This window comes from Protopterus annectens, chromosome 8.part0 (genome assembly GCF_019279795.1).
Source record: "Protopterus annectens isolate FY-2018-M chromosome 8.part0, PAN1.0, whole genome shotgun sequence".
Classification (NCBI taxonomy): domain Eukaryota; kingdom Metazoa; phylum Chordata; order Ceratodontiformes; family Protopteridae; genus Protopterus; species Protopterus annectens.
In genome coordinates, this window is record NC_056741.1 from 1,241,019,092 (window position 1) to 1,241,040,791 (window position 21,700).

Below are 21,700 nucleotides of genomic sequence, written 5' to 3' on the forward strand. Positions count from 1 at the left end.
TAGGTGCAGTTAACTGTGTACAAGAGCCTATTCAAATCATAAGTAGTTACATGCCCCCAACTTTGACTCAAAATACCCACTTCATCTATTTGGGCCTATTTGAATCTATCAAGATTCAACCCTTTACCCTGATCCTGGGTGACTTTAACTATCCAACCATAGATTGGAAGAACTATTCATGCCAAAACACAAATGCTCAAAGATTCCTTGATTTCGTCAATGCAAATGTCTTGGACCAGCTGGTTGACACCTCCACAAGGGCTGATAATATCTTGGATTTGGTATTAACCAACATGAGTAACCACTGCAGCATCCCTATAGTGTCATCCTCCCTGGTAACATCTGACCACAAAGCGGTCACTTTCGAAGTCACCATCTCCCCCAACTCCCCAGCTAGGGTCAAGCAAAAATACTTCTTCAAAGCTGATTACAATCTCCTGAAGGAAGGTATAAACAATTTCACATCCCCTCCCCCTCCATAGGAATTGGCACATATGTCCAAATCTACACCAAAGTACTATATGAGCATTTATACAGTTGCATGGAATCAGGAATACCTGACAGGCAAAAATCCTCCTCCTCAAGGAAGAGTAAAGTTGTCTGGTGGACATCTGCAATAAATAAACTGTGTAATAAAAGAAAAAAAAATTGCTGTCCAGGACCAAGAAGGAACAGATGCATAATTGGAAGCAATCTCTCCTTAGCCCGAACAAGCAAATAAGAGCACTAGTGAAGTCTTCCAAAGCAAACTTCAAGTCCAAACTGGCCACACCTACTAAAGACAATCATAAGGCCTTCTTCACATATGTTTGCAGTCTCAAAGGAAGCAATCACATCTGCTCAAAACTGGTGGTCAAGAACACCACATACACAAATGCCATAGATATAGTCAACCTGCCGGCAGACAGGTTTAGTGAAAACTTCACCCCTCTGTTCCCCATCAGTAAATCAGGTCATCCCCAACATCTGACCCCCTCCCCTAATCTCTAGGGAGCAATTCATCACTGCCCTCTTAAAGGCAAAAAATGCAGCCTCCATGGAACCTGATAACATCCCATGTTGCATCCTACATGAACTCAGGCAGGAACATGCAGCAACATTAGGCACCCTATTCAACCAAAGCCTGAGTACCAGCTTCATCCCAGCTGAGTGGAGGACAGCACTGTCATCCCTTTGCACAAATGTGAAGCGTCCACCAATCCAGGAAATTATAGACTCATCAGCCTAACTAGCTTGATCTGCAAGGCCATAGAATGGATTATCGTGGACCTCATTAACAAGGACATTGGCAGCCTCCAAACACTCGATCCCACACAGTTTGGTTTCATCAAGGGGAGGTCATGCCTGTTAAATTTCATCGACTTCTTTGAGACAGTCACCAAAACCATGCATGATGTGAAGACAGTGCACACCTCCTACCTTAACCTAGCCAAAGCCTTCAATATTATTCCCCACTCAGATATAATAGATAAACTTTCTCAACTAGGCATCAATCCATATGTTACTAGATGGGTAGCAAACTGGCTCACTGATAGAACCCACTTAATCAAAATAGGGGAATCCACCTCAAGCAGTAGACCCATAATGAGCAGTGTACGCCAGAGATCGGTTTTGGGGCCTCTGTTGTTTGGGATATACTTTTCTGAGGTGCAGGCCAAAACCAGTGGGCTATGGTTGGCCAAGTTTGCAGATGACTGCAGGCTGGGTGCTGTCATCAATTCCCCTAGTGATGTGGACATCCTCCAAAAGGGTCTCACCCAAACAAATGACTGGTGCCAGAAACATGGCCTCAAACTGAATGCCAAAAAATGCATCATCATCCCCTTTGGGGATAGTGATGTCCCCACAAGTTATCACATTAATAACAAGGTCCTAAGCATGTAATCAGTCAAGAGGGACTTGGGCACTCAGGTTGATAGCAAACTAAATTTTGACTATCATGTTGCCTCCATTGTATGGAAAGCTTTCTACATGGCCCACCTTATTAGTAAGAGTATTTCATCCAAAGACAATGAGGTTATAATATCCCTGTATTCTTCCCTTATAAGACCCATTATTGAGTACAATGGCCCTTTCGGCATGTACTTCACTGCTGGAGAGACCACAGAGGTTCCTCATCAGGAGAATCCAGGGCCTGAAATATCTGCCCTACACAGATAGGCTAAAAGCCTTGTCCATTTACTCACTCTCATACACACTCCTCAGATGTGACCTCTGTCTGGCATACAAAGCAATCTCAGACCCTGTCTTGATGGGACTGCTGTATATCCGCAAGTCAAGCTCCACTCAAGTAACCGATACAGTCGACCTCAACCTGGTCTGTGGCATCAATAGGACTTGTTGGCAGGACAGATTTGTGTTCCAGAGACTCCCTTCTGTATAATAGACTCCATGTCCACGTCAAGCAAAGTACCTCATTAACTCTTTTTAATGCAACCTGGATAACTGGATGGGGAACAGAAAAGACACCCCTGGGATGCCACCTGTGTCCCTGCTGGACAGGGGCATTGGGTGCTGACTTGTCAAAACATGGGCTAAATTCTTGGCTAGACTTGTAAAGACCTCAGGGCCATTAGGTTTGCAACTTCCTATGAATCTCAGACTGGCAGGAAAGTAACAGAAACCTGTATTTTGGGGGAGAAGGTTCACTAAGCTCCACATGAGAATGATGATGTTGCTCACCAGCAAAGGTAGCAATGACCTCAGCTTTCTGGCATTTGCTTGGAAAAAGAGATCTAAGTCTGATGAAAGTCATAGCATGAGTCCTACTTTGTATGTAATAAATGAGAAAGTGTCCTGGAAAGTTAGAGACTGTAAACAAGGTTAATCATGATGAACGAGTTCTTTGCAACATCAAAAAGTTACTTTGCATGAAACACTAAATAGAAAATCCTGAAAGTATCTTATAACATCTGCATTTTTGGGTCATCTGTGTAGTAAATGGCTCATGTATTTTGTGAAATTAAAGTACTAATCATTTGAAATATTCTGTTTATTTCAGTATGATAAGCAGGTAAGTGGATGGGTCAAGAGACCCTTTTCAGACACATTCAAATAACATATAACACTAATTTCCAAGTAAAGAATGCATATTATGGTAATATAAAAAAATAAGGGCACAGAAAGTCAGTCCTTAACCCATACCTATAATGGGGACTATATATTAGAACTTTCAAAAGTTCGACTGTCATATGGTCAACACCATATGATCGAATTTTTGAAAATTCGAACGTTTTAACAGAGATCTCCATACAGCGCGGAATGGGAAGATTTCCCTTTTCTGCACTGTAGTGTGATAGAGTTGGTATATTTAAAGAGTGGGGAGGTGTGGGGGGGTCCACGTGGGTGGTACAGGGGACTTGCCACCTGCTTAAAATGATCAGGTAAGTTATTTGTGTAGTTTATTTTTTTTATTAGATTTTCAAACTTTTAAAAGTTCGATCATATGGTGTCAAACTTTTGAAAGTTCGATTATCTAATATAGAGCCCCTATAATGTATATTTACCTGTGTTTACTGACTGCATGCATGAATCTGAGTGTAGCTTCCTGCCATTTGTGTGTGTGTGTGTGAGTGTGTGTGTATGTGTGTGTGTGTGTGTGTGTGTGTGTGTGTGTGTGTGTGTGTGTGTGTGTGTGTGTGTGTGTGTGTCTAGTCTTAACTCTATATGTTTTTACCTACAGTAGAATTCAAACAGGTCATTAGCTTTGCTTTTGTGTTCACAATGTAATGAAACTATCAGCCATAGTTCCACTGAAAGTGTACAAGGTAATATATTTTTGCTGTTGTGATGTCAGATAAGTTGCATTCAGTTGCAAAGTGTATTCCTACTTTGGTAGTATTATGCATCAGCTAGTTAATTTACTTCATTAATTTGTCATCCATGCCTTTAAGTCTCCATCAAGAGTTATGTTAAATGCTTAAAAACATCAGAGTCTGGAAAAGTACAATGTAGATTGTTTTGTTGTAATTTATAAGAAAGCTATCATGTTACTGCTACAAACATAAACAATATTTTACTATGTTACTGCAAATGAAACTACATGTGGATTTAAAATAATTATTTTTAATTACTAGGTCAGCTATGGTTCAGTCCTGTCACTTTTGGCTGATAAGAATCAGTTTCCTTCCTTTCTCCGTACTGTTCCAAATGATAAATTTGAATCAGCAGCAATGGCCAAGTTAATCATGCACTTCAATTGGACTTGGGTTGGTGTTATAACAACAGATGATGATTATGGCCAGCTTGGTACTCAAAGACTGAAAACAGAGATGGTCAAACTAGGAGGATGCATGGATTTTTTAGAAATAGTCCCCATAATAAATTCAGATAAAAGTGTTCCCAAAATCATAGACATCATGAAACGGTCAACTGTAAGTGTAATAGTTTTCTACTGTCATGTGAGATTCATTAATTTATTAATAGAAGAAATATTTGCCCAGAATATAACTGGAAAAGTTTTTGTTGGTGGTACTACATTTATTATAACTCCTGACAGGTTCACCTCAAACACCTGGAAAGAGTTAAATGGGACCATGGCACTTGCCCTCCATATGGGACAGCTTCCAGGTTTTAAGGACTTCATCTATAAAATAAATCCAACAATTTACAAGGAGGACATTTTTATAAAAACATTCTGGGCAAATGCCTTTGGCTGCATATGGTTAGAACAAAACAGTTCACAAGGATCTATACAAACAGGCCAAAAAATGAGTCCAGTATGCACTGGTAAAGAGAAACTGGAAGAACTGGACATCCCTTTGTTGTTTGATCTGTATAATGTCAGATATACATATAATGTCTACACTGGAGTCTATTCATTGGCACATGCGTTACATGATGTTTTTTCCTGCGTACCCGACCATGGACCTTTTGAAAACAGAACTTGTGCAGACATTCATAATTTGCATCCCTGGCAGGTACTGTAACTTATTTTTAGATTTTCAGATCAGTTCCTGTTCTATGAATCTTTAGAGCTTTTGTTTTGTTCTGGTCCTACTGTTTTGCAGAATATTTTCAGTCTTTTCCTTGTACACTGATTGAAGTTCAGGGATTTGAAAAAGAAATGCACCCTTTTTGTTCAGACAGTGTAGCAAAAGTCCTTCCTTAAACAATACAGTGTCTATTCATAACACATATAATACACAAAGTGCAGTGATACACTCAGAAACTGACAAAAAGATAACCTTGTTATGCACTTATGTGACATACAAAAGGTATACAATAACCTTGTTTTACACTTTTTCAAGGTTATTATCCTAATGCTGCCATAGACAGCATCTACTACAAAACTGCATCTGAGAAATCTGACAGCTTTGAGACGTACTTTGCATTCATAATCAAAAACAAAAGTGTATGCAACAGCTTTTAATATTTTTTAAAATTGTTGATTAAAGAGAGGTGCATTTCAATTCTGGCTTCTGGCATTCCAGCACTATCAAATATGTTACAGCTTAAAAAACTGTAAAGGACTTTGCACCTCTACATTTTATTTTCCTTTGTAATTGGTCATCTAGAGCTCCATGTGCCACAAAGAATTATTGTTGGGTTTCTCTGCTCATAGCGAATACGTCATGTGTTCTCAAAATGGATGTTGAGCTTTAGCACTGAATATTTGTTCAAAACATAAATTTCTTGATGCCAATTTCTCAAACACATAATATATTGATATGGTCAGAAATATGGTCATAATCCTTCATGTGGATTATACTTTTGGCATTCTGGGTATTGTGTGAACCCTGTAGTTAACATTAAAATAAAATAAAATAATCGTTGTAAAAACAAGTGCTCTTAATATTACACGGCTCATTTACCTGATCTGCCATTATCTGGTTAATTTACCTATCCATTTTTATAACAGAAGCATAAGTAAATAAAGCATAATATATCAATAATTTATTTCCTGGAGCACAGTGATTCTGCTCCAAAATTGGGAAAAAGATGAACTAGATAAGTACTTTGCTAGAGTTCCAGTCTTAACTGTTAAACATCCCCTAAGTACTACTAAGATTGTCCCCAGGATTCAATAAACTCCATGTAGGAATAGTGTTATTCCTACATGGAGTGAATGGTGTTTGCATCCGTATAGCCATCTCAGCAATGCACCTTACATATTCATGAAGGCGTGCTACTGAGAACAGATCACTGAATGAGTGCAGGGGGCATGTTGCAGTAGTGCTCACAGATCCAACATGCCGCTTGCACTCACAAAGTGCTGTATGGCACTTCTTAAACACTTTCAATGTCCGCAGACACTGAAAGTAGCTAAGAAAAGTAAAACAGTGTTCATGCACACTGAAAGAGTTATTAGAAATCAAAATAAATGCAGGGGGTGTGTGACAGATACTGTCACACGCCCCCATATTGTGAAAATACCATACGGCGGACACTGAAAGCATGATCATCAATGGGAAGCAATGCAGAGGGTGTGTGACAGGTACTGTCACACCCCCCCTGCATTGTGAAAGGGCCATACAGCACTTTTAATATGCCTCCCAACCTCTTAGAGCAAAAAATCTGGACAAAGCCTAAAATGTTGAGGGGAAAAATAGTGACAGATTTTAAATATTGCTCTTACAAACTTAGAAAGTTGATAGAATAATAGGTTTTGCATCAGCATGACTTTTCTGAAGGATGTGGAGTCTTAAACTCAAATGTATGTCATCATGTAATGACTTCAATCCTCAGCTATTTGCCAGAAAGGAACAGATTTTAGGAGGAACACACCAAAAATATGAAGCAAACATCCAGACATTCTGCGAAAACCTGTACAGTTGAGGGATATGCCACTTTACAGTACAAGTGCATCCTCAGACACACAGCCATACCTGTAAACCTCTTAGTGGCCAAACTCTGGACAAAGGGCAACCAAAATGGGGAGACAAAGGTCCAAAAATAGCGACATATTTTAAGTACAGATCGCATAAACTTAGAAAGTTGATAGAGGTACAGGGTTTGTATTAACATAACATTTTCTGAAGGATTAGAAGTCTAAAACTCAAATGTATGCCATTATTTGGTGACTTCAATCCTGATATTGCACATACAGACTTAGAAAGTTGATAGAATGACAGGCATTACATTACCAAATATGAATCACTATTAGTATTAATACATGTAATTAAAGTGCTTGTATTAAATGTTTTCTTCTGTTATAAGTGAAAGTTTAAGAGTAGCTGAGCGGGTTCGCTCATCACAACCCTCTATTCAGCATTCCTTAAACATCTCATAGGAGCTAAATACATATGTATAGCTAAAAATCATCAATGGTGAGATAGCATAGCGGTTAGAGTTCTGGCTTTGTGTCCAACAGTTCACAGCTTGAGTACCAAGACAGGCCCTTCAGTTTTACATGGGAAAGCATTGTTAAAATTATTTTTATTTTTAAATTATGTAGTAATTGATATTTGTTAACCAGGGAAGTGTAGCTGGTCATAAATGGAAGTGTCTGTGGATAAAACATGTGAAATCACCCATGTAAATACCAGTGTCCCATACAGTATAGTCACACCCCAGGGTAATGTAATGAAAGCACATACGGGGAGGTCATGTAAAGTAAATCATATACACTTAATAATATGTCAGTAATGATTAATTCATTTGCAATTCTGAAATATTCTCTTAAATGAAAACTGAGCAATGCTTACCAGTGCTTAGCTCTGAGTAGATGGTTTGAGCATTGCTTAGACATTAATTCTAAACAGCAGTCAGCTCAGCTAAGCAGATTTGTGCACCGCTAAGCACTGCTGAACATGTACCCCTTTAAGCACTGCTGAAATCAGCTTAGCTGATTTGCGCACCACTAAGCTGTGCTCAACATTTTCAAAATGATCCAGTGATGGCAAGGGGTAGGAATACAGCCTTATTTAAACCACACAGGTGGGAATACAGCCAGAACCTGTTGTAGTTTGATCTGTGCAGGAACCATGTCTGGCATTGGAGAGGGAGTGCACTTTCGGGTGCAGTGCTGGGGCATTCTGAAGTCCAGGGTCATGGCTGGACTTCCTGTTGAACATCATGATGATAGACTGCTGCAGGGCCAGTACCAGGGCTCACAGTACAAAGCATAGGCCTGGGACCATCTGGCACATGACCTCAACAGTGCCACTGGAATCCCCGAACTGATGAGCAGGTATGGCATCATTATGCTGACCTAAAGCATAGGAAGGGGGTACTCTTGGCCCAGTGGATCCAAGATCCTCGGGCACAGAATGCTCCAGTAGTTTGCAAGTATTTCATCCATAGCTGCACCAAATTCTAAACTGAATATGTGATAGACAGGTATGCATAATATTTGTTTTTCCCCCTACAGCTGCAGCAGAGGGGTCTAGCAATATGGAGGCCCATGCAGACAGACTGTCAAGGCTGCACCGACAGGCTGGTGAGTACAGATCTATCATGCAGTATATAGTGCAATAAATAAGGAGTACATTTTATATTGTCAGTAGGTATAGTGTGTTCTGTGTCTACTGAATAAATAAAGTTTGTCAGATTAATATTGATCTACAGGATATGCAGTAGTAAAGCACTGTGTCATGTTACTAAAATAAAGATTTATCCCACAAACTGTTGTGTTTACTCTGTTATGTTGTTGTAGGAATAGAATGTGTACAGGTTCTTCACGGCAAATATGGCTTTGACAACATGCATTAACTGAGGTTGATCTGAGAACCAGCTGTTATGCAAAACTGTAGATTGTGGAGCTGGAAAACAAGATATAAATGAAATATGAAATATGTTATGCACTAAGACCTGAATCCGGAATAGTAATGTGTAATGTATTATAGTGTGTCCCGTACAGCATTGCCTTATATTAACCTTTGCTTTCCAGAATGTATTATTTCAAAGGATTGATGCACAGTACACTATTTGTCATGCATGAGTCTCAGGATTACAAGGTCAGACTGTCTAACCAACAGAGTGTTAGGTAGAAATCAGTCAAAGAAGAGACAGCAGTTTCCCAGTAACTCAGTGTGATGAAAAATAGCTTTGTTGGTCATTTTTGCACACCCAGACATGGTTTGAATCCAGGGACTGGTATTGTGATGTGTGCATATATACACTCAAGAAATCTTGAATATTTGTAGAAATAGTTAGATAGTGTTAACAGATATTTTCTCCACAGGTCTTACAGGTAAAGAAATGTTTGTAGTAGCTGTATGAAGGGTATACTAATACACCATGTACAACTGTTCCACTGTCCAATCCCATGTCTGCAAATGACAGCAGGATAGGTACATACACCATGCACTCTTTACGATTCATGTCTCTCAAGTGCCACACTGTCATGGCTAGTGGTCAGTGCTGCCAATAACCTTGGACACAGATAGGAATCCAGGGGAAGTATGTCAGTAGCACACTCACATATCAGTGCAGGGTACCCCCATCTTTGTCATATATGTAACCCGGACATGTACGAGTCCCCTCTAGTCATGTACCCATAGTTAACACAGTTTGCCCTATACCATTCTAGACTGACAGTTTAACAGATATGTATGTGCTAGAGAAGCTATAGGCCATAGGTAGATGTAAAGTAAGGGTAGACCTGTAGAGTATTGAGCAGTACTGCTGTGAAAAATAGAAGCCTATACAGTTGTTGTTAATGGACTTTTTTCTCCTCCCCACCCCTTATCTGCATCAATAATTATTATTCATATACTACAGGTATGTTGTTCTCAAAACTTATTGTTGGGACATGTGTTGCATTATTATTCATACATTTAACTGGTTGCATATTAACATATCTTGTTCAAACACCATTGTTGGTGGCCCGTTGCTGTCAATGTAACTGGCATGCTGTTACAATGCTTACTGTTGTTCCATTTATGCATGTGTTCTATTCGCTATGCAGCTGTTTCAAATCTATTGTTTTTGGCTAAACTGGAACACCCACGCATATTGTTATAACTAATTTTAAAATGTTTTGTTCATGACTAAACAATATATTTTGGAAAACTTTAATACCATAGCACATTCAGAAAGGCAAATCCCAGTGGATCCACCTGTCCAGCCTCATCTGGCCATGGCACTGGGCCCCAGCACGTCTAGGACCCAACCCGGAACATCTTCCTCTACTGGTCCAGCACCACATTCAGGTGGAACCACCTCAGGGGATGGGGTACACCCTCCCTGGGCACGGGCATAGAGAGGAGCCCATCACCGGCCACATGTTCTGGGGTCTGGTGCGCAGTGCCATCCACTCAAAGTTGGATGGATGGCTGAGCCATACTGAGGGCCACCTGGTGCACCTTGAGGGGCAGCCTGCCCCTGCTTTACAGACCCCAGCACAGCCACCTTTTGGGGCTGTGAAGGTGCAGTGGTGACTCCCCATGGATGGGAATCTCAGTCCCACTGTATCCATTTGGGAGCTTATGGGCCTCTGATTCCCAACCACCCTCCCCGTCCAAGCTGTCTTAACCCTTCATGGGTCATATACCAGCCCTGTCTGCTGTCTTGTGTGCCTTGTCTGTCTGTGACTGCAACCTATGCTATCCAACCTACCTCCCCAAATATACCTACAGCTCTTCCCCAACATCCCACTCTCACCTTAAAAAAAGGACATCTGTCCTGCAAAAAAATCATTGTACGATACATAGCTCTACATTTTTCCCGCATGCCCAGTGATGTAAATCAATCTACCCTCAAATTACACTACAAATGTATGTTGCCAACACCCCACCCTGTGGGGTGTGAGGCTGTAGATCCCAAATTTCCCACATCAGTCTCAGCTGTTGCTGCAGAAGAAATGTAGAGCTATGATCCTTTCCTACACCCATCCTGCTCATCCCTAGCTGCTTTTCCTAATGTTTTACCCCCTGCCTGCCTCCATTTCACCACTTTCCTATCACCCTTTTTTCTTTTCTTTACTTAAAATTAGAGCAGGGTTAAGCAGGAATAAGCACTGCTAAGTAAAGATAGGGGGACTTAAGCAGCTCTTAGCATCGCTTAGCTTCACAAAAAATGGTGCAAACCCACTTACAGCTGTTTAAAACTGCATTAATCACTCTGTCTCAATTAATCCCTGTTCTTCCCAGCAACAAAATGACTGGGTCTGGCTGGTCTCGAACCCAGGATGCTGTATACTATAGTCACAGCAATGTACCACTACACCATATGAGCCAGGAGATTTACTCATGCTTTTGTAAATATATTGCATTATGGTCATTTAACATTGGTGAAAAAAAGTCATCACTATTAAGTCTTGAAACAAGAACCCTGTGTACTACTATCAGAGCAACATATCACTACACCATCTGAGTTGCAAGATTTCCCACTGCTTTTGTAAATATGAATATATCATACATTATGGTCATCTAACATAAAGGAAATAACTCTGTGGAATTTGTAGTGCTGTTGAATATATATATAAAATAATTTATATATATATATATATAAGTGCAGTCATACCTTTCAATCTGTTAGAGCAAGAAATCTGGACAAAGCCATTAAAGAAAAGGAGGAGAAAGGGCCAAAAATAGGGGTACTTTTAAATATTGCTCTTACAAACTTAAAAAGGTGAAAAGAATGACATGTTTTACATTACCATGGATTGTCATGAAGAGTATGTGGCCTGCAACTGACATGCTGATAATTATATACTGAGATATATCTATTTAAAATAGTCATTTGAAATAAGTTTTATTGTCATTTATATGTAAAGGTTAAGAGTAGCTAAGCAGGTTGGCACAGTGGGGCGCGGTGCTCAGCAATGCTTAAATGAAAATAAAGAGGTGTATATATATATATATATATATATATATATATATATATATATATATATATATATATATATATATATATATATATACATATATATATAGCAGTTTAACAGCAGATCCTCACTGGCTAAATGGTTAGGACCCCAGAACTTGTACATGAGGTGCAAGGGTTGAATCCTGGCCATTCAGCTTTTTACATGTGATAGGGAAATGTTGTAAATGTTTTGTATTTCTTTTATATACATTGGCATATGTTACCTGTAGTGGTCTAGCCTGACTAGAAGCCTATTTGCAGTGGGGACCCAAGTATAAAAGCCACAGTTACGCACGTGTCCAATGCAGTACAGTCACAGGAATAGATAACATAGTGAAATGCATATGTTTAGGAGATATAATAAAATAGTGTCACTGGATGTATGATATGAAATCCCCAATGTAAACACAAGTGTCCCAGACAGTACAGTCACACCCCAAATTAATGTAACAAAAGCATGTAGGGGGATGTCATGTAAAGTAAAATATGTACACTTAATTATATGTCAGTAAGGACTAATTAATGTGCAATTCATTAATTGTGTAGAAATGAAAACTGAGCAATGGTTAGCAGTGCATAGCTCTGCTTACCCGGTTGGAGCATTGCTAAGAAGTAAAATTGTAAGTAGCATTCAGCCCAGCTAAGCTGATTTGTGCACTGCTTGGTCTGGTGGACTGGCCTTGGTGATGCAATATATTATTATGCTGATGTTGTGGATAGACGGCAGGGTGAGACATTGCTATTGCTCACCCATGCAATGTCTGTGCTTGAGAATGAGGTGAGAGTAGGGTGTTCGCCAAGTGAACATAGGTCAGCAACAAGATCAGCTGAGAGTCCATGTGGCCATGTACATTCACACTCCCATAGTGGCAGTACCACCAGCAGTACCGAAGGGAGGGTGCTGTCCACACCACAATGGAGCAGGACATGGGCACGTGGTCCTGGCCAGTCCCATAAGGGACACAGATCCAGCAGACAGCAGTCACTATTGGGGAGTAGTACTGCATCTGGCCTTGGGCCTGGTGGTGCCAGTGAGACTCCTGGCAGAACAAGTTCCCATGTCCATGGCTAGAGATGGTGAACTGTACATCATGCCATGTATGGTCCATGGCTGTCCAATATATCCCTGTGTAGGGCAACCACATGGCTTGACTGTGTGTATACATTCACACATCTCTATCACAGGCAGGTCACCACCACATACACACACACACACACACACACACACACACACACGCACACACACACACACACACACACACACACACACACACACACACACACACACACACACACACACACACCTCCTCTGCACAGCCCAGTTGAACACCACACCTCCAGACACACACACACACACACACACACACACACACACACACACACACACACACACACACACACACACACACAAAATGTCATCTGTGTGGCCCAGCCTTGGCCTCATGCAAACCCACATCACACTCTGTGCATGTGATGATACCTGTGCCACATCCCTGTTATCCATATCATCGATGCATTCACATGCTAATATGGGTCTGATGCACAGGGTGAATATAGTACAGTGTAGTTGTAGTAATGTAATGTTGTGTAAGGTGCTGTCTGCTGGCAATTGTTATGGGTACACATCAAAGTGTATGTACCTTTTAAGTCATGATGCATTATTGGTGTTAGTACTGTTGATGGACTGTAGTCTCACATACTGTATTCTCTTTGTGTTCCAGGTGTTCGTGTGTCTGCAGGCTGTGGGCCTGCTGACTTTACCAACAATGAGTATGGCAGAGTGGAAACACAGTGACCTTTCAATAGCCAAGGTACAGCTGTATATGTATATGTGTACCAGGTGTGTATGCATGCAACAGTGTGTGATGGACACTGGGGGCAGACAGTGTGACCTTTCATACATACTCCTTGACACAGACAGCTAGCCTTCATACATGTCACCTGGGTATTCTGTAGCACCACAGGCTCATACATACAGAGGATGTTACTTGAGTACTGGCACTAGGTCCCTCACAAGCCTAGCCATTACTTAACCCCAACAGATCCACCTGTCTTGTGGGTACCAGGTAGTCTCAGGGCCTTCACATGTCTACATATTGAACATACATAGGCAACACACAATGTGTGTGTGACATTATCAAATGTGGAGTGTGGGACACAACGTATAGTAATGTGACAGTTGGCAAGGACATAGCATGCTCATGTTAAGTGCAACACATAGGACTTCCTCTGGTTTGCTACTATGATACTTTCATTGTGTGACATTACCTTAGCTTACAATATGCCTCATAACATTAAGGTGCTTCTGATGTGCAATAACTGTGCTATGCTTATCAGCACAGAACAGTATTACATGTTTCTTGTCCTACACTCTTGGGACCTCTCTTCACTGTTTCAGTTGTGGTCACAGTTTACACCTTGCCAAACATGGACTGCAACCTGCAGGATGGTACAGCCATATGCCTCAACTGTACAGATCTCCACAGAATGTCCAGATTCATGCCTCATATTTTTGGACCATTTTCTCATAAACCTGTGTTTTTTTAGCAGATTGTTGCCAGATCATTGCGAGTTGATGTAAAAAAATAATGACAGGCATTATGAGTTGCAGACATCATACATTGTAGACTATCTATACTAATGCAAAGCCTGTTATTCTACCACCTTTATAAGTTTGTAGGATCAATATTTGAAAAGTGACCCCATTATCTGGCCTTTGTCACCCCATTATTTATGACTTTGTAAACAGTTCTTGCTCTAAGAGCTTGGGAGACATGGATACAGATGGTGACCATACCTCTGACCTCTGCATATGTCTGCAGATTGTCCTGCTGTCTGACACATAATTCAATTATGTCTGTCATAAACCTGTGGTTTTCTGGCCAATGTTTTGGAAAATCATGACAGACTGAAACTGCAGATTAATGACGGATATTGCCATGTAACAACACATACCCTTAGGAAGGTGCATTCAAATGCATGACCTATTCTGCTATCTATTTCTCATGTGTGTCACAGCAACATGTGAACAGTGTGCTCAGTGTTTGCTGTTTGCCCCAATTTCCCATATGGCTTTAACCAGATGTGTTTCTGTGAGTGGTTGAGAGTTATGCTGGTACACACACACACACACACACACACACACACACACACACACACACACACACACACACACACACACACACACACAGATTCATGACCTGCCCCTGCTGATAGTCGAACCTCTATCTGCCCAGTTTTACCAACGATACTGCTAGATACATGACAGAGACACCACAGAGGTAATGTAGTGCTGCAGTCTCTGCCACTACTATTCAAGTGGGTGACAATTGCAAAGGTTGTTAGGATTGCCAATGGTAGATTCAGAGGCTGTTAACATGGTAGAGCCACCTGAAACACACACACACACTGCTGCATGGGCGCATGCATTGCAACACACATGCACATAGAGTTGACACATCTCATATTAGATGACCCACCTATCTTTTTATGTACAATACACAGTGATATGACTATTGCATGCACCACAGTGCCTTTGTATTAGAAACTGTGTAACTATGCTTGTAAGGTGGATGAAATCTGTAGGGGCTGCAGCTAGGTTGGCAATTAGGAAGTTAACAGGGTGGAAGATGCACACAAAATAGTATAACCATCACATACAAACAGAAAAGACAGCCACAGGGGATATGCATACATAAACACATACACAGTTGCCAATAAATTAGTAATCCTATGTATCCACTTGCATGTACTATAGTGCTACGTACACATTATATGCTGGGAACATAACTTACTACCTCTTACAACACGTAATCTTGGGGATGCCTTCATGGATAGCGGAATAAAACACCCAAAATAGCAACTGGTCTCACATACCTGGACAAGTGTTAGGGTAACAGACTGTATCAACATGATGTTTCAGACAGGTATGAAGTTTGAAGCTGGCATGTCTGTCACTATGATAACTGTGACATATTTGGCAATGATTACTCATAACTGCCCATTGTTAGGGGACACAGACCACATATAGGTTGCAAACATTTGGATATTCCATATACATCTGTACAGATGACTGGTATGGCCTGCATAGTTTAACATTGTACATGTAAGGAAGATGCCATTAACTGCCTCTTTAAAATAATGACATGGGGAGGGAGTCAACAGGCCTTAAAATGGTATAACCAACACATACAGGGGGCATTCTTCACAAACAAACACACACAGTACTATTGTTTCCAGTATTGGGATTAGAACCCCTACCTATCTAATTATTTGTACTATAGCATTATACAGTTATTGCACATGCCACAGAGCTTATAGTGCTGAGGGGTGAATACAGGTACTTCTTAAGTGAATGACATCAGCGGGCCTTATAAAGTAGAGCATTGGGAAGTGTACTGGGTGGAACACGCCTCAAAATGGTATAACCCACACCCCCAGGGATATAGTTCACATGCAAACTTACATTTGACAGGACTGAGATTAGCGCCCCTACCTATCTAGTTATTTGCACTACAGTGTTAAGCAGTTATTGCACACGCCACAGTGCTTATAGGGCTGAGGTTTGTCCAATGGTACTTCTAAGGTGAATGAAATCAGCAGTCCTTGTAAAGTAGGGCAATGAAAAATGTACTGGGTGGGAAAGGCTTCAAAATACTTTAATCTACAAACATACACACTTATATGCACACGCACAATAACCAGCACAGACATTAAACCCCCTATCTATCTAGTTATTTGTACTACAGTGTTACACAGTTATTGAACATGCCACTGAACTTATAGGGCCGATGTTTGTCCACAGGTACTTCTAAGGTGAATGACATTGGCAGCCCTTGTAAAGTAGGGCAATGGTAAATGTTCTGCGTGGGAAAGGCTTCAAAAATACTTTAATCTACATACCTACACACTTATGCACACATTTACATGCACACACACAACAGCCAGCACTGAGATTAGAACCCCTACCTATTTAGTTATTTGTACTAGAGTGTTATGCAGTTATTGCGTGTACCACAGAGCTTATAGGGCTAATGACTGTCCAAAGGTACTTCTAAGGTGAATGACATCAGCAGCCCTTATAAAGTAGGGCAGTGGGCAGTGTACTGGGTGGGAATGGCCTAAAAATATGTAACCTACAAACACACACACACTTACATTTGCCAGGACTGAGATTAGAACTCCTATCTATATAGTCATTTGTACTATAGTGTTACACAGTTATTGCACACACCACAGAGCTTATAGGGCTGACAACTGTCCAAAGGTACTTCTAAGGTAAATGACATCAACAGATCTTGTATGGTAGGGCCTTTGGATGTGTATTGATGGGGAAAGGCCTCATAATACTTTAACCTACAAACACACACGCACACAAAGGTGGATGATGTGATATTATAATCCCCTACCCCAGTACTATTACACAATGTGACTCACCTTCATGCTGGCAAATGTGACTGGTTACAAATGGTATGCAACTCTCCACAGCAGGATATCACTGTATGCCTTTCAGGGTATCCCTGTCTATGACTCACTCTCTGTATGTGTATCCCTGTCTCTCTCTCTCTCTCTCTCTATCACTGTCTCTCTCTTCCATGGGTCTATGTGTGTGTATGCTTGAAATATTGCTATATGTTGCCCATATATATGTCTGTGTATCACATGCAACAGATGCAGATATATCACATATGGGACACCTACAGCTAGCTGAGGGTAATCCTGTCTGACGTGTGTGGGTACAGGCAGTTAAGGTGTACATAGCTGTCTGTATGCAAAGACATCTATGCACTATACAGTTATATACTCTGATGTGGGTTTAGACATGAGCTGTAATTCTCTAAGTGTATGAGCATGCCCGGTATGACCTTCTATAGTATGAGTGGGACTCCATTCCAGCGATAGTTGTACTCTTGTCCGGTGTTTTGTGTGCTACAGCTGTACATGTCAATCTGTTAGTGCAAGAAATCTAGAGTTAGCCTCCCAAAATGGGGGGAACAATAGCCCAAACATAGGGACATACTGTAAATATTGCTCTTATTAATGTAGAAAGCTACTAGCGTAACAAGGTTTGTTTTAGCAGACATCTTCTGACATATATGTCATCTGACACTGAAATGTATTGCGTCATTACTTACTTACAGATATCCTCAGATCATCACAGTGAGTTACGTGGGATATACAAGATGTAGGATGCACAGACCAAAATAGTGAACCAAACTATAATCATTCTTGGCCAATCCGGATGGTTGAGAGGTGTGGCTACAGCTGATTGGCTGATGAAGCTGTGTAAACAGTCCAGCACCTCATTGATATACTGGCTGGGGATCTTCTGCTTGTGTGGTATTCTTCTTAACTGAAAAGCCATATCCTGGTGTGGGTACAGAGTGCATTCTACTAAGCAGAGATATCCATTATATGTGTGGTATATTTCACATAGTACTGTGATTTCCAGCCATGTCAGTGGCAGGGCAGTACAGAGTAATGTGGTGAACCACTGACAGGCATCTGTTTATAGGTTGATAGGTTGATATGATGTTACTAGGCTGTTGGGCCTGAAGCCCTTATAATCCTCAAAGACAAGAGTGTAGCCCATGTGAAGACATGTCAGCACCCAGAGCCACTGTCCAGCAGGGACACAGGTGGAATCACAGGACTGTATTTTCTGTTTCCCATGCACATATGTATGCAGCATTTCACAATGGGTATTGCAGCACTTGGCTTGATGTGGATAGGGGGTGTAGTCCACAGATGGGGGAGTGTGTGGGATCTGTCACACCAACAAGCCCTATTGATATCACAGACCAGGTTGATGGCGCGCCTACAGGTTGTTCGAGTGGGCCTTGCCTTCCAGATGTGCAACAGTCTCACCATGGCAGGGTCTGGATTGCTTTGCATGCCAGACAGTGGTCACCTCTGAGGAGTTTGTATGGGACTGAGTGGCCTATATGTGTAGGGTAGGTGTTTGGGGTCCTGGAATATCCCGGTGAGGAACTTCTGTGGTTGCTCCAGCTGTTGCATGTGCTTTGTGAGGTATATGCTGAAGGGGTCATTATACAAAATAATTGGCCTTATAAGTTTAGAATACATGGATCTTATGACCTCTTTATCCTTGGATGAGATACCCTTACTTTTAAGTTGGCCCATCTATGAAGCTTTCTGTACAATGGAAGCAACATGGTGTACAGACTTCAGGTTGCTATAAACTTGGGTGACCAAATTCCTCAGTACTGATTGTGTATGTAGGACATTGTTGTTAATGTGATAACATGTGGGGACATCAGTCTCCCTGAAGGGAATTATGAGCTTGAGGCCATGTTTCTGGCAGCAGTCATTTGTTTTTGTGAGACCCTGTTGTAGGGCATCCACATCACTTTAGGTAGTGATGACTGATCCCAACTTGCAGTCATCTGCCATGCTGGTCAGCCATAGGCCAGTGTTTTTGGCCTGCACCTCAGGAAAGTATATCCCATATACCAGAGGGCCCCACACCAATGCCTGTGGTATGCCATTCATTACAAGTGTACTGCTTGGGTTGGCTACCCCTATTATGATCATGTGGTTCTATTAATGAACCAGTTTGGTGCTCATCTGGTAACATATGGATTGCTGCCTAGTTGACAGAGTTCATGTACTATGGCCAAGTGGGGAATAATATGTAAGGCTTTGGGCAAGTCAAGGTGGCTGGAGTGCACAACAGCCACGGTGGTGCAGCGGTAGCATTATTGCCTCACAGCAAGAGGTTCTCCTGTTCAATTCTCGGCTGGAGCGCCTTCTGTGTGGAGTCTGCATGTCTTCCCCGTGGTCGAGTGGCATTTGAAAGACATGTGTAGAATGGGTGTGCCTTTGTTGAAGGTTGGGCATCGAGCTGGCACCTCGGCACCCATAAAAAAATCTACTGTCAATCATTTGCGGACCAGAGTTCCACTGTGGCGACCCCTAACTGGGAAAAGCCGAAAGAAGAACAACAAGGTGGCTGGAGTGCACCATCTGTCCCTCATCCATGCCTTTGCTGGCTATCTCAGGGAAATCATCCAGAGTTCACTGGCATACCTCCCCTTGAGAAAGGCAGACTGTGTGGGGTCATGCATTTGGAGTTTGCCATTGTCCCTGTTAATGAGGTCCATGATGATCCATTGCATGGCCTTGCAGATCAGGCTAGTTAGGCTGATGGGTCTTTAATTTCCCAGATCTGTGAACACTCCACTTTGGTGTACAGGGGTGACAGTGGTTTATCAGCCACTCAGCTGTGACAAAGGTGGTACACAGGCTTTGGTTGTGTACGGTGCATAATGATGCTGCCAGTTCATGCTTGGGTTCATGTATGTTGCAGGCTGGGATGTATTCAGGTCCGATGGAAGCTGTCTTCTTGGCTTTGAGAGGGCCGTGATGCCATGTTCCCTAGTGATAAGGGTTGGATGGTCAGGTACTAGGGATGTCCTGCTTTTCTGATGGGGGGGACAGAGGGGAGACATTTCTGCTGAATTTGTTAGCCAGTAGATTGCCTCTGTCTACAGCATTTGTGTATGTGGTGTCCTTGACCACCAGTTCTGCACAGATCTAGGAGCTTCCTTTGGGAATGCAGACAAATGTAAGGAAGGCCTTATAATTGTCTGTCTTAGATGTGGGCAATTTGGACTTGGGAATGACTTTGGAGGATTTCAGTGATGCTTTTATTTGTTTGTTCAGGCTAGGAGTGATCGCTTACAATTGTGCACCTTCTCCTTCTCGGTCCTGGACAGCAATGTCATCCTTTTGTTACATAGTTCCTTTATTGCAGATGTTTGCAGACTGGTTTACTCTCTCTTGTGGACGATGATGTTGTCCTGTCAGGTATTCCTGATTCCATGCATCTATATATATATATATATATATATATATATATATATATATATATATATATATATATATATATATATATGCTGGTATAGTACTTTTGTGTACATTTGGACATTGGTGCCTGTTCCTCCAATGGTGTAAGGAGCTGTTCAGCTGTTTATACCATCTCTCTGGTGGTTGTGGTCAGCTTAGGAGACATTTTCCTTTTAACATGGCTAGAGGGGGGTCAGGAGAGCTGGTGCTATTGAAAGTGACCACTTTTTTGCCAGATCTTGCCAGGGAGGATGATACCATAGGGGTGCTGTAGTGGTTAATCATGTTGGTTACTGCCAAGTCCCACATATGTATCACATCTTGTGGGGGTATTAAGTAGCTGTCCTAAAGATTTAGGATTGATAAGATGGGAGAATCTCTGTGCATTTCTGTTCTGGCATGGCTGGTTTTGCAAAAAAAAACCCTCGCACAGACAGCAACTGCAAGGCACTGAAAAACAAATTAAACCACAAAAATGGCCAGCATGATAGAGAAACCTGCTTGGTTGGTTTTCCAATCAGTGGTTGAGTAATATAGGTCAGCCAGGATCAGGGTAACAGGTTGCATCTTGATAGATTTGTAGAGGGCCAGATATGTGGGGTGGGTATCCTGAGTCAGATATGTTTGCCTGTAGCTACCTATAATTTGCATAGAGGTCTTGTCATCGGTTGACTACACTTGAGTGTCTTGTGTGTGTCAGACTGTTTGACCAGCATGGAGGTGTGTGTCTGTCTAATATGTCTTTATACTCCACCTCCTTTGGCTTTGCTGTGGACATTTTGGGGTCTGGCTGTGTGATAGGATGAGTAATCAGGTAAGGATGGGTGGCTCCCTGCACCTGTGGCCCAGGTTTCTGTGAGTGCACAAATATCACCATCTGCCAATGTTACAAATGCTTGCAATGAGTACATTTTCCTGTTTAGACTCCTAGCATTTAGCACCGTGGCCTTTACTTTGCATTTTGTTGAGTGTTATATGTTGGTAGTATTGACCCCATGATGTTTCCTAAAAAGGCACTATGTGGAAGGGAAGGACCTTTGCCAGAGGCCTGAAGGCCAAGTGAGACAGATGCAGGCCTTCT

General features: G+C 41.6%; 1 pseudogene; it reads left to right on the forward strand.

The window, feature by feature from the left end:
• Positions 1-21,700, forward strand: part of LOC122808449 — a 200,394-nt pseudogene that overhangs the window by 89,496 nt on the left and 89,198 nt on the right.